The sequence below is a fragment of the Podarcis vaucheri genome (assembly GCF_965113315.1).
Source record: "Podarcis vaucheri genome assembly, chromosome: 2".
Taxonomy (NCBI): domain Eukaryota; kingdom Metazoa; phylum Chordata; class Lepidosauria; order Squamata; family Lacertidae; genus Podarcis; species Podarcis vaucheri.
The window spans coordinates 5,693,102-5,705,124 of record NC_138760.1 but is presented as its reverse complement, the minus strand read 5'-3'; the positions used below and the strand labels follow the sequence as shown (position 1 = coordinate 5,705,124).

The following is a 12,023-nucleotide window of genomic DNA, read 5'->3' as shown; positions in this document are numbered from 1 at the left end:
GCTTTTGACCCAGAAGGGTGAGGGAAGGCCATTTATCCCAGTTCCTCCCACCTGCAATTCCTGTCATTCCCCCCACTACCATTACAATCTGCTCTGGAGGGTTAAGAGGAGTAGGAGTAAATATTCCTTTTTTGGAAAAACCCAGAAGCCTTCCTATTGGGAATCATAGATTCGGATATTCCTAAAAACATGAGAGAGATATTCCTTTATGCCGCAGTGGCTGCCACGATGCTTATTGCATCAAATTGGAATAGTGACAAAGTTCCTTCAAGGACAGAATGGACTCAAAAACTTTGAATATGCGCAGTTGGATAATCTATCTGAAAAAATGAAAAATAAACCAAAACATGTATTTATTTCAAAGTGGGAAGTAGTTAAAATATATTTGAAAAACAGTTGTCACAGTCTAAACTCTGTTGTAGCATTTGAATAACAACTGTAGTAGTTGGTAGTAACAGTCGAGACCACAGACAATTACCAGTAAATGTTTATTTCTAAAAAGGGGGGCAGTAGGAGGGGCTGGTTTTTTTTTGGGGGGGGGAGATAGATAAAATTGCCCTCCCCCTTCCGTTAGTGAGGGCTTCACTGGCTCAAAAGGTCTAACATTATTGTGTTAGTTTTCCTGATTATGATACTAATGCTTTCTATCCCGGATTCTAACCTTCCTTCTACAGCGCATTGCCTGTTGCTTTATGGAGCTGTAGCTCGTTGATTGATGTGTGCCACCCTGTCACACTTTTAAATGGTGTGAAATAACTATATGCTGAACATTGCATGAAATTTCATTGCTTGAAATTACAATGTAAAAACTCCTCATGATTTTCCAGGTTAACAGGGTTGCAAATGTTTGGGGGTGTTTTTTTTTGGGGGGGGGGAGCAAATATCCTGAAATGAGTGCTAAACTCCTGATAGACTCTGCTAGCTTTCCAGAAGTGGTTTGTATGTTGTGTGAAAGATCACACACACAAAATGAAAATGTTCAGGTGAGGAAACGTTGGGAAAACAGAATAAAGTGCTGCTGCCTGAATTCAACCAGAAATCTTTGGGATGTTGTGTGTTAAGTTGAAGAAGAGGGAAGAGAGAAATTGCTGCATGTTAATCTATTCCCAGGTTTGGTTTATGAAATACTGTAGCAGTTTTTAAATACTTTATTCTAGCAAACCCTGAGGTTTTTGGTATTTTCTTATTGGTATTTTCCCAGTGAGAAGATAATTAATGGACAAACTTCACTGAAAAACATCTTGTCTTCTACTCCTGATCTACCTATTATAATATGCAGTCACAGGGGGGTTGTATTGTAGGGCACACGTTCCTTTTTCAGTGAAAAAGTCTTGCCAGTGTACACCCCTGCTCTGGGAGCCCCCGGGGATAGCACACAAGTGTTCTAGAGAAATGTCCCTGGACTATTGTTTTTCTATGAGCAAATTATTTTATGGGGCAGCTTTCAAGTATGCAGATGCCCACCTGCAGCTCGGGGTGGCACAGTCTGGAAAGGCTCTATTGCTTGATTCTCCTGCACATACAAACTAGACCTCTGCCATCCGAGTTCACAGCCACATTCCACTAGGATGTAGAGGAGCTGTTACAGCTCAGTGGTAGAACACCGGCTTTGTGTGCATAAGGTCCTGGCTTGAATTGCTGGCACCCGCTGGGACAATTTGGAAAGCTTCCTGTCTGAAAGCCTGTAGAGCCTCTGCCAGGCATTGTGTAGACAGTACAGTGGTGCCCCGCAAGACGAATGCCTCGCAAGACGGAAAACCCGCTAGACGAAAGGGTTTTCCGTTTTGGAGGTGCTTCGCAAAACAAATCTCCTATGGGCTTGCTTCGCAAGACGACAATGTCTTGCGAGTTCCTGCTGGTTTTTTCCCTCCCCCCCTTTTTCTAATCCGCTAAGCCGCTTATCAGCTGATCCAATCAGCAGATAAGCCGCTAAAAGCCACTAATAGCGCTGATCCGCTAATCTGTCAATGGGCTTGCTTCGCAAGACGAAAAAACCGCTAGACAAAGAGAATCACAGAATGGATTCTTTTTGTCTTGCGAGGCACCACTGTATTGCTTTAGATAGACCCGTGGCCTGACTCTTAAAGTGGGGTGTGTCTCCCTGTCTCTGTGTTGCTCTTTTGCCACACACGCCATTCACGCACGCAAGGAGGAATTAACACGAGGGTAGCCTTTAAGTAGCTGCTCGCCTATGGGGAGTAAGAATTGCTTCCAGCCAACCAGGTAGAGAAGCTTTGCAAATGTTCTTATTTTTTTAAAAAAATTGTTCTTTCAAGGGACAAATGGCAAACAGAGATGTGTGCTCGAGTCAGAACACTTTGTAAGCTACATGCATTTTTGGATGTACAGTATTTGCCTGAGTGCTTGAGAGTTGGCACTCTGCTGTGTTAACCCAGCATGGTGTAGTGGTTAAGAGCGGTGGACTCGTAATCTGGGGAACCGGGTTCGCGTCTCCGCTCCTCCACATGCAGCTGCTGGGTGAACTTGGGCCAGTCACACTTCTCTGAAGTCTCTCAGCCCCACTCACCTCACAGAGTGTTTGTTGTGGGGGAGGAAGGGAAAGGAGATTGTTTGCCGCTTTGAGACTCCTTAAAGGGAGTGAAAGGAGGGATATCAAGTCCAAAATTATTATTATTATTATTATTCTTCTTCTTCTTCTTCTTCTTCTTCTTCTTCTTCTTCTTCATCTTCATCACCCATTTAGGAGCAGGTGTTGCAGCGTGATGCTTAAAATGTTTGGCTGGAATGCCTACAAATTGACCTACTCTTTTCAAGTGGTGAGCTTTTGGAGAACAATGTGTCCTCCAAGTGATACTCAAATCCACAGTGGGAACTCTGTGTATGTGTGTTACGAGAAAAGGAACGAGGCTTGATTTTAACCGCGTGCTTTTTATGCTTATTGAGCGTCATGCATTGATTCTGCATTATCCTGGTATCAATAGGTTGATGGAGCTCCAGGCTGGCTTTAGCCCATCCGGCTTGCTATCCCTTTGCTTGAGGGTTGCTTAGTTTCCTTTCCCAGAAGCAGATGGCCTTTCCTCTCTTCACTGCTTCTCTGTGTGCTTTCTGCCTTTGGCTCATGTTTAATCGGAATAACACATTAATCAGGTGCTCTGAGGTGACAGAAAACAGTCCTTCTCCCACCCCCACCCCCCCGCCTGCTCTCTCCAAATCTTTTCTTGCTAAGCTGTGGGGTGACTCTTTTCCACCTGGGGGAACTGGGGGTCAGATTTATATGTGCACACCTTTGTGTATTGTATTGTACTGTTGTCTGTTTTAGGGTGTATTGAACTGGGTTTACAGCTGCCTTGAGAACTCTGGTGAGTAGGTGAGGCTATAAATACCAATCAATATCCTTTATTCGACTGATAGTCAGAAATAAAACACAATAATTATAAACTATAACATCATAGGGGTACATAAATAGGTAGGGCCACAGTACTAGACCTCTCACAGATAACCCACATCAAGGCATTCAGTTATACGTTTCCAACACTTGAGTGCCAGGAAAAGAAATTTAGCCACTGACAAGGTTGTTTTCCCAGAAGACTTATTTAGCAGATATGCTGTCTGCTTTCCTCTTTGTCGGGAACTGAGCTGGGGTAAGTATGGGGTTATAAGATACTGTCTTAAATCGTTGTAGCTGGGACAGCTCAGTAAAATGTGCTCTGTGGATTCTACCTCGCCCAATGCACAGTGGCATAATCTCTGGTCATATGGGACTCCTCCATATCTTCCCTTCAGAACCGCCGAGTCAAGAACATTCAGCCTAGCCGCAGTAAATAGTCTGCGGTATTCCACGTAGTGGATATCCGCCAGGTAGCGAGCTGGAGCAGCCCGATACAACTGCTCCCCCAGAAACAACCCAGGTTTCACACGGGCTGTGTCCTCCTGTCTGGCAATATCCCTTAATCTTTGAGCGATCACCGCCTTGGCGTGGCTATACGTCATGGACTCTATATAAAGGGAGGACAACCCGCACTTCTGCACTTCCTCCACTATCTCCTCTTCCCATGGAGATTTAAAGTTATCCCTCAGAATCAAGGGGGCCAAACTGGTCTGAAACAGAACTTGAGCCATAGAGGCTATAAATACTTCTAAATAAATATAAATAAGGGGAGAGGGGATACTTTAATTCTGTTGGGATTCGGCTTTGATATCCAGGTTGTTTCTTTCTCAGCCCCAACAGCAACACTGAAAGACAGTCACTGTCTCTTTGAAAGTGTTTAAAGATAATGGAAGAGAGCTGTTGTCATGTGCTTGGTTTCCTATCTGCCTCTGTATGTGCCACGGATGGGGAACAGGGTGTCCCACCAGTTCATCTCACAAAGCACCTAAAAACTGTGGATACTGTGTTCAGGACGAGCCCAATACATTTTGGCACCTGAGGCGAACCACAAAATGGCACCCCTCCTCCATTCCTGCCAGGGAAGAAGGGGAGAATGAAGGGCTACATCAGGAGCAAGGAGGGGGTATGAATTGTCTCATAGGTGGGTCGGCCCTGACCGTGTTTCATGATCTGGGACTTAACATGAAAATCAGTGCATTCCAAACTCCAGACATGATCCCCATGCAAATCATCTTGTGCCACTGTCGAGAAGAGAGGACCTTTTAATGCTGACCCTGTTCATCCCCCTGGCAAAAGTATGGGTTCTTTATTTCCAAAGTGCTAGTCTTACTGCCAAGGAGGATCTTGCCGCTATCAAGAAGCATGTGGGTAAATGTCTGGCAGCCCCCTCTATCCCTAACCCTCGTATCTCCTTTTCCCACTTCTATATCAGTAGTTCAACAGTATTTTCTTTAAACAAACATTCTACAATCCTTTACAAAGACCTCTGACCCTCTCCTGTTTTTCATTTCCTTAATCTTGTGCGCTTAATGCCTGTTTTGCCATCTGCAACACAAGTGTATTTTCAACACTCTCTCCCTTCCGGGTGTTGCACACCCACTGGTGTGTTTAGCTGTGCCCAGTAGTGGCACATATCTGGTGTGCATGCATGCAAATATGATGCGTCTTAAAACCCAAACAAAGGTGATTTTCCTGTCAGCTCCTGCCCACACACACACACACACACACACACACACACACACTACAGAAATAACAGAGCCCTGATTACTATGGAAGGAGGAAGTGGGTAAACTGGGTACAAAACCACTGGGTTAAAATAAATCACCCAGCTATTGAGAAATAAGCATTGTGGGCTTGTATGGTGATGCAGATGGCTTGCCTTTGAGCTGCAGTTGTATCATCTGTCCTTGAATGTCTGCAGCAGGGTGTTAGGTTATCTTAAACAAGCAGTGCTGTAAAAAGCCTTTCTGTCCTTGGTCTTTTCTCTCTCTTTCCTACCCCCCTTTGCCCCCCTGCCTGCAACCTTACTATTTCTCTGCACAGAGAGGAAGCGGAAACAGCTGCCCAGGGATGTTCCCTTCTGGCTTAAGGAGCCAGGATTGCTGGCTCCTCCCTCGCCCAAGGACAGTGTGGTTTTCTTCTATTGCTCTATAGATCTAAAAGAGAGAGAGAAATTACTGCAGGCGCATGGATGACAGCCCGAAAAACAACTGTACTCCCCCAGCTGGTAGCAGGGTTAAGAGCGAGGAGCATACTCAGCCAGAGAAGTGGATGCATGCAGCCTCCTTTTTAAGAGTTTGGCTGGCCATGCTGCTTGCATTGTGTACTGCTGGAGGCTTCACACCCACGCAGCAGAACATAAGGTCCCTTTTGTCCAGAGGATAAAGGCGTCTATTGACTTGCTCCCGTCCTAGTTCTCCTCTTGACAATATTATAGAGATCAAATTGACCTCGAGTAGCTGCTGTACATTCAGGGGCCGTGATGGGACAGCGCACACAAGGGAGAACCTCTTTTCTTATATTGGAGAGATACAGCTTCCCCAGTTGGGCAAAAGGGACTGAATCTCTGCTGCCCTCTTCACACTCTCTTCCCCACCTCCCCTTGCCCGTTGTCCTGGGAGCACATGAAACTACTATTCTGAGTCATGAAGGTACAGCGGTACCTCAGGTTACGTACTTAATTCGTTCCGGAGGTCCTTTCTTAACCTGAAACTGTTCTTAACCTGAAGCACCACTTTAGCTAATGGGGCCTTCTGCTGCTGCCGCGCCACCAGAGCACGATTTCTGTTCTTATCCTGAAGCAAAGTTCTTAACCTGAAGCACTATTTCTGGGTTAGCAGAGTCTGTAACCTGAAGCGTATGTAACCCGAGGTACCACTGTACTTGATGCTGAATCACCATCCATCTAGCCCAGTAGTCTTAAAGGTCTTCAAACTGGGGCTTGCTTTTAACTCAAGCCTGCATTTGGGGGGGGGGGGGGCTTCTTAATTCTTTGACAGATGGGAGTTGTGCTGCTGTTCCAACCCTCCTTCCTGTGACCTGGCAGTGTGTTCTGACCCACCAGTTAAAGACCAGTGATCTGACCCAGTATGGACTATTCTGACCTTTATCAGTGTGCTCTGCAAGCATTGATTTAGTTTATCTCAACTGGAGTCCTCAAAGCATCATTTACAGTGGTCCTCGCAAGACGAAAAGAATCCGTTCTGTGATTCTCTTCGTCTAGCGGTTTTTTCCTCTTGCGAAGCAAGCCCATTGACGGATTAGCGGCTTTTAGCGGCTTATCTGCTGATCGGATCATCTGATAAGCGGCTTAGCGGCTTAGAAAAAGGGGGGGGGAGGAAAAAAAACCAGCAGGAACTCGCAAGACATTGTCGTCTTGCGAAGCAAGCCCATAGGAAATTTGTTTTGTGAAGCACCTCCAAAACGGAAAACTCTTTTGTCTAGCGAGTTTTCCGTCTTGTGAGGCATTCGTCTTGCGGGGCACCACTGTACATAAATCTGTACATTTTAGGCAGCAGTGGAAATAAGACCCACAACCACACAGCCTCTCCCAGTTACAATCCATATGCTTTTTCAAAAAGGCAGACTGAGAGTTGGCATGAGAGCTATTTAAAGATAAATAAAAAGGAACACAGCTTTTCCACTGTATTCTTAATCACCACACTGTTCTGTATCTGACCTGTCTGATATCAATTAAGTCCTCTGGGCTGGAAATGCACCACTGCCTTAGATACCAGTTGACTCTCCAGCTTGCTCCCTCTTATTTCTTCTTTCCTGGGGAGAACCCCCATTGCATCTGCCTACAGAAGGAGCTGAAGGTCAGCCCAGAGCTCCCATCCTAAAGATCCCAGGCCTCAGAGAGGTTAGGCTGGCCTCAACTAGAGCCAGGGCCTTCTCGGCCGCGGCTCCAATCTGGTGGAACGCTCTGTCACAAGAGACTAGGGCCCTGCAGGACCTGACATCTTTCCGCAGGGCCTGCAAGACAGAGCTGTTCCACCAGGCCTTTTGTCAGGGCGCAGCCTGACCCCCTCCTCTGGCAATCTGCACAAAACTTTGCTTGATGGTTGCCATTAATTTGATTTTAATTTGATTTAATTAATTTTATAATGAATGTTTTACAATGTTGAACCATTGATTGTTGTTAGCCGCCCTGAGCCCGGCTTCGGCTGGGGAGGGCGGGATATAAATAAAATTTATTATTATTATTATTTATTATTATCCACTGACCAGAGGACCACTTCCTGATGGGAAACTCTGTGCCTTGCCCCTCTGCGAGGGCCCTGCTGTTGTGGGGTGCAATTTGTGGAAGGTTTAGGGCAGAGATGGGGGGCCTGCATGGCCCTTCAGCTGTTGTTGGACTCTTAATTCCCACTAGTCCCAGCTTGCTTGGTCAACAGCCAGGGACGATGGGAGTTATAGCCCAGCAACGTCTGGCTGGCCAAAGGTTTAGGGCAAACTCTTCTTTTGACATTGCTTTTCTTGACCTTCTTAATGGTGTAAATAATTGTGTGAGCTGCTTCAAGGCTACAGTGGAATGTAAATACGGAATAAACATGAGCTCTTCTCCAGACCAACAGTGAACCTTTTTTTGTGTGGGGTGGGTGGGAATTGAGCTGGGTCTTTCACACATCGGTCCCCACTTGTTGAAGAAGTGTGCATGCACACGAAAGCTCATACCAAGAACTAACTTAGTTGGTCTTTAAGGTGCTACTGGAAGGAATTTTTTATTTTGACTATGGCAGACCAACACGGCTACCTATCTGTAACTAGTCCCCACTTGTGTTACTCATGCCTGCTGTATCAAAAGCAGAGAGCAAGAATGAAAGAGTTCAGGGTCTGTGCAAAATAGGTGGCTCCAGGTAAATCTGAATGAGTAAGGCGACATATCTGTTTCCCCACCTCCCCATTCTAATACTTTGACCATTATTCTTTAACTGTTTGGAAACCAAAATATAGGGTTCACGAGTCCTAGTTCTAAAAAAATAATCTGAAATTACACGGAAGTGGAGTGGGTGGGGGAAACTGGCTGCTTTCATTTTCACTGGCTGTGGGTTTCCGACTAAGGGTGGTGAAGCTTGTGGTTGTGGCCTTGTTGTGCTAGGCCATTCCTGTTTGTGTTAGTTACCATGGCAATTTAACTGAAGTTGGCTGCAGTGAACCAGGCATCGCACAGGAGTGCAAAAGCCTAGCTGAGTGGGAGTAAGAGAGAGCAGGTGTCTGCAGAGAGGCAGGAGTTGTTCTGCGTCACTGAAGCAGATTTCTGGTATCAACCATCGCATCATTTCTCTTCTCTCTGTATGAGGCAGACTTAATTCATCCATTGTTGTTTTATAATCTGTTTTTCCAGCATTGCATGAAGTCTGCATTCCTTCATTACCTAATAATTGTCACAATTGTGGAACAATCGATTTTTTATTTTATTTTATTTTTACTTCAGCTTGTACTTCCTTGGTAGTCATGGACAAGAAAACTCAAACTTTACCATTCTGTACAATAGCTTTTTTAAAATCATAAGTCAAGAGGGAGGCAAAGGTTGACATCTGCTTGCTTGATCTCCCCTCCCCATCCCCAAAAAAACTCCACAACAATTTTTACTTGAGTAATTGAAAGCTTTGTGCTTCCTGTGCTGTAGATAGGGACACCTCAATTTCTGCACTACTGTGATCCACATTCTGTGTCAAGGAATTTGCTTTGCTTCCACATGCTAGTTCCTCATTCATTTTAATCTGCACTTTAAAAAATAGAAATCTCTGAGGGGGACAAAAAGGAGTTTGGGCCAGACTTTGAAGAGGAATGCGCTGTGGAATAGCGGCAGGGTGTGGGAGGCTTCTAGTGTTATGCAAGGAGGTTTGGGGCTGTTTCTTCTCCTACATTTGTGCTCCAACACTGGAATTTCTGTGGACTTCATTAGGTGCAACCTCACCCATGTGTACTTAAGCTTTTCTTCACAGTTGAAGAAAAAAGGCAGGAGGATGCATTCTTGTGTGTGTGCATCAACAAGTCCTGATGCTGATTTATATCTTAGCCATGTATTTTCACCATTCTCCTATGAAACTTCTCAAATGCATCTATAGCTTAAAACAAAAAAAAGATTTCTCATTCAAATTTACCGGTATCAAGTTTGTTGGAAATGATGTGGTTTTCCTGTGATACTGCGTCCCAAAATAACATGTACTTGCTATATGAAAGTGTCAGATCACTCTGTTCGGTGTGAGCCATTGAGAATGAGGAGGTGTCGTGTCTTTGAAGTTCACCTTTTGGGAATGGAGAAGATAAAATTGGGGGAATAAATTAATTTTCCATTTGTTTTCTTGTTCACATTAGTATGTTTAAATTCAGTTTTTTAGAAAACAACCAGATTTTTTTTCAAAAAAGCAGAACAAGAGCAGTAGAATAAGATATCATTCACAATGACTGAGGCATCATAAAACAGCTGGGAAAGACAATTACGATCCTAGCATCCTGATTAACTAAAGCAACAGCAGGAAGACATTAGCATTAACAAGCATTAACAAGCCACAATCAGAGAAGGTTAAAGCAGGGCTGGCATATATTGGGTTCCTGACAGTTAAGTCTGAACAATTCTGGGGTTGTCGGCATTTTCTGGATCATGTTGCCAGCGTAACTAAGCTGCTTCTAGCAAAACCAGAGCAGCACACGAAAATGCTGTTTACCTTCCCGCCATTTTATCTACTTGCACTTTGACGTGTTTTCGAACTGCCAGGTGGGCAGGAGCAGGGACTGAGCAACTGGAGCTCACCCCGTCACAGGGATTCGAACCGCTGACCTTCTGATCGCAAGCCCAAGGCTCAGTGGTTTACACCACGGCGTCACCCGTGTCCCTCTATATATAGGGTTACCGTATTTCAAACAGTGAAAATCCGGATTTTTCAGGACATCTCGCCAATTTTTACCTGGACACTGCTACCAACTGCAGTATTCTGGGTATGTCCAGGAACCCTAGGCATACATCATTATCATTCGAAAGGAAAGGTCGTTTCCACCTGGCAGAAAGAAAAGAGGCAATGTGAGTCCCTCTGGGGAGGGAGTTCAGAAGCTCTGTCTTTCTCCCTGATCCCAGCCCCACACAGATTGATGGAGCACATAAGAGGGCCTCCACTGATGACCTTAGTGAGTGGCAATTTCCTCCGATTCGGTTCATACGTGTCTGCTTAGTTTCATGTGACAATCTAGTCACAGGCTCCTCACCTATTTCCTACTAACAACTGAGCTCTGAATAGGGCATCTGTAATCGGGGGCGTAGGAAGGGGGGGAGCGTCCCAGGTTCCATCATTGGAGATGGGTGACAAATTATCAAGGAACAATTAATTGCCCTACTAGGGCAGTTCATAAAAAACTTTTTTTTGAAAATGCCTGCTCCAAATCTTACTACATGAGGGATTATATAGCTATATATGAACTTTCATGCATATCTGTTAATATCGTGACCCTCCTCCATGAAAATAGCTGTTTACTTGGCCGTTTTCCTATGTCGTGAAGGCTGAAATTTCAATTCAGTGGAGCACCTACTGTTCCCAACCCTACCCTGTGGAAAGCCATCTAATTAGACTTTAATTTGATTTTGACATGTTTTTAGGGGGTAATTTAATTATTGTTTGATTTTATACCAACGTTTTGTATCTGATGTTAGCTGCCCTGAGCCCGACTTTGGCTGGGGAGGGCGGGATATAAATAACAGTTGTTTATTATTATTATTATTATTATTATCATTATTATTATTATTATTATTACTTCTTATTATTCCTTTGTAAGAAAATATGAAATAACGTAAAACCATTTTTTGCAGGCAAAAAATATATATCAATGTGGGGGGGGGGTGGCAAGAAATTTTCCACACCGGGCACCACTTGACCTTCCTCCGCCTCTGTCTGTAATGTGCCAGGCCTCTCCTCCTTTATCTCTCTCACTTGCGCATATATACTTGCGCATAGCAGCGGGCTCACACCCTCTATGAAACTGCAGGCTGTGCTCAAGCTGCCAGTAGCATGATTCCCGAGGAAGAGGACGGGCGTGTGCTTGATAACCGTGGCCTGAAGATCAGCTGCTTTCCTTATGTCCCCCATCACCCACTCGCCCTGCAGGATTTCAAAGAATCTCTTGCAGCCGCTCCTCTTCAATTCCACCCCACTCAATTCTGAGCAAGCGGATTAAGAAAATGCACGGTCAAAGATAGAATTGCTTCACCAAGCAGCTGACATGGGGATGGACGATGACTAAGTGTGGCAGTGTCTCATCCTATCATCCCAGGGTCTGAACTCCAGCCTTGTGGTCCCCTTGGAGTTCTGCCTCCCCCAAAATTGCTCCACTGAACAGCTGACATGATGGACAATGACTAAGTGCAGAACTGTCTCATAATATGGTCCAAGGGTCTGAACTCCAGGCTCATGATCCCCCATCTGGAGCTCTGCCTATATTCAGTGACATATTTTCCTGATAACCTTCCTGTTTGTTCATGAGTCTGTTGTGTGGAAAGGCTTCTAAACTGTGTAACGTCAGCTAATTGTGTGTGCTAAAGGGGATCTGGTGTGTTGGAGGTTTCTGTGCGTGCAACACAGAGCAACACAGCTCTGTGCGTGAATACGCTGAATTAAGTTCAGGTTTGTTGTTTTAGCGATAATCTTAAAAGTTTCAAAGAGTGAGTTGAGACCTCTCT

The 12,023-nt window shown here is 44.9% G+C and overlaps 1 protein-coding gene across 1 annotated transcript in view; it reads left to right on the top strand.

Moving 5' to 3' along the window:
- ESYT1 (extended synaptotagmin 1) overlaps positions 1–12,023 on the top strand; it is a 63,519-nt gene that overhangs the window by 16,709 nt on the left and 34,787 nt on the right. The gene's annotated exons all lie outside the window — the stretch shown is intronic.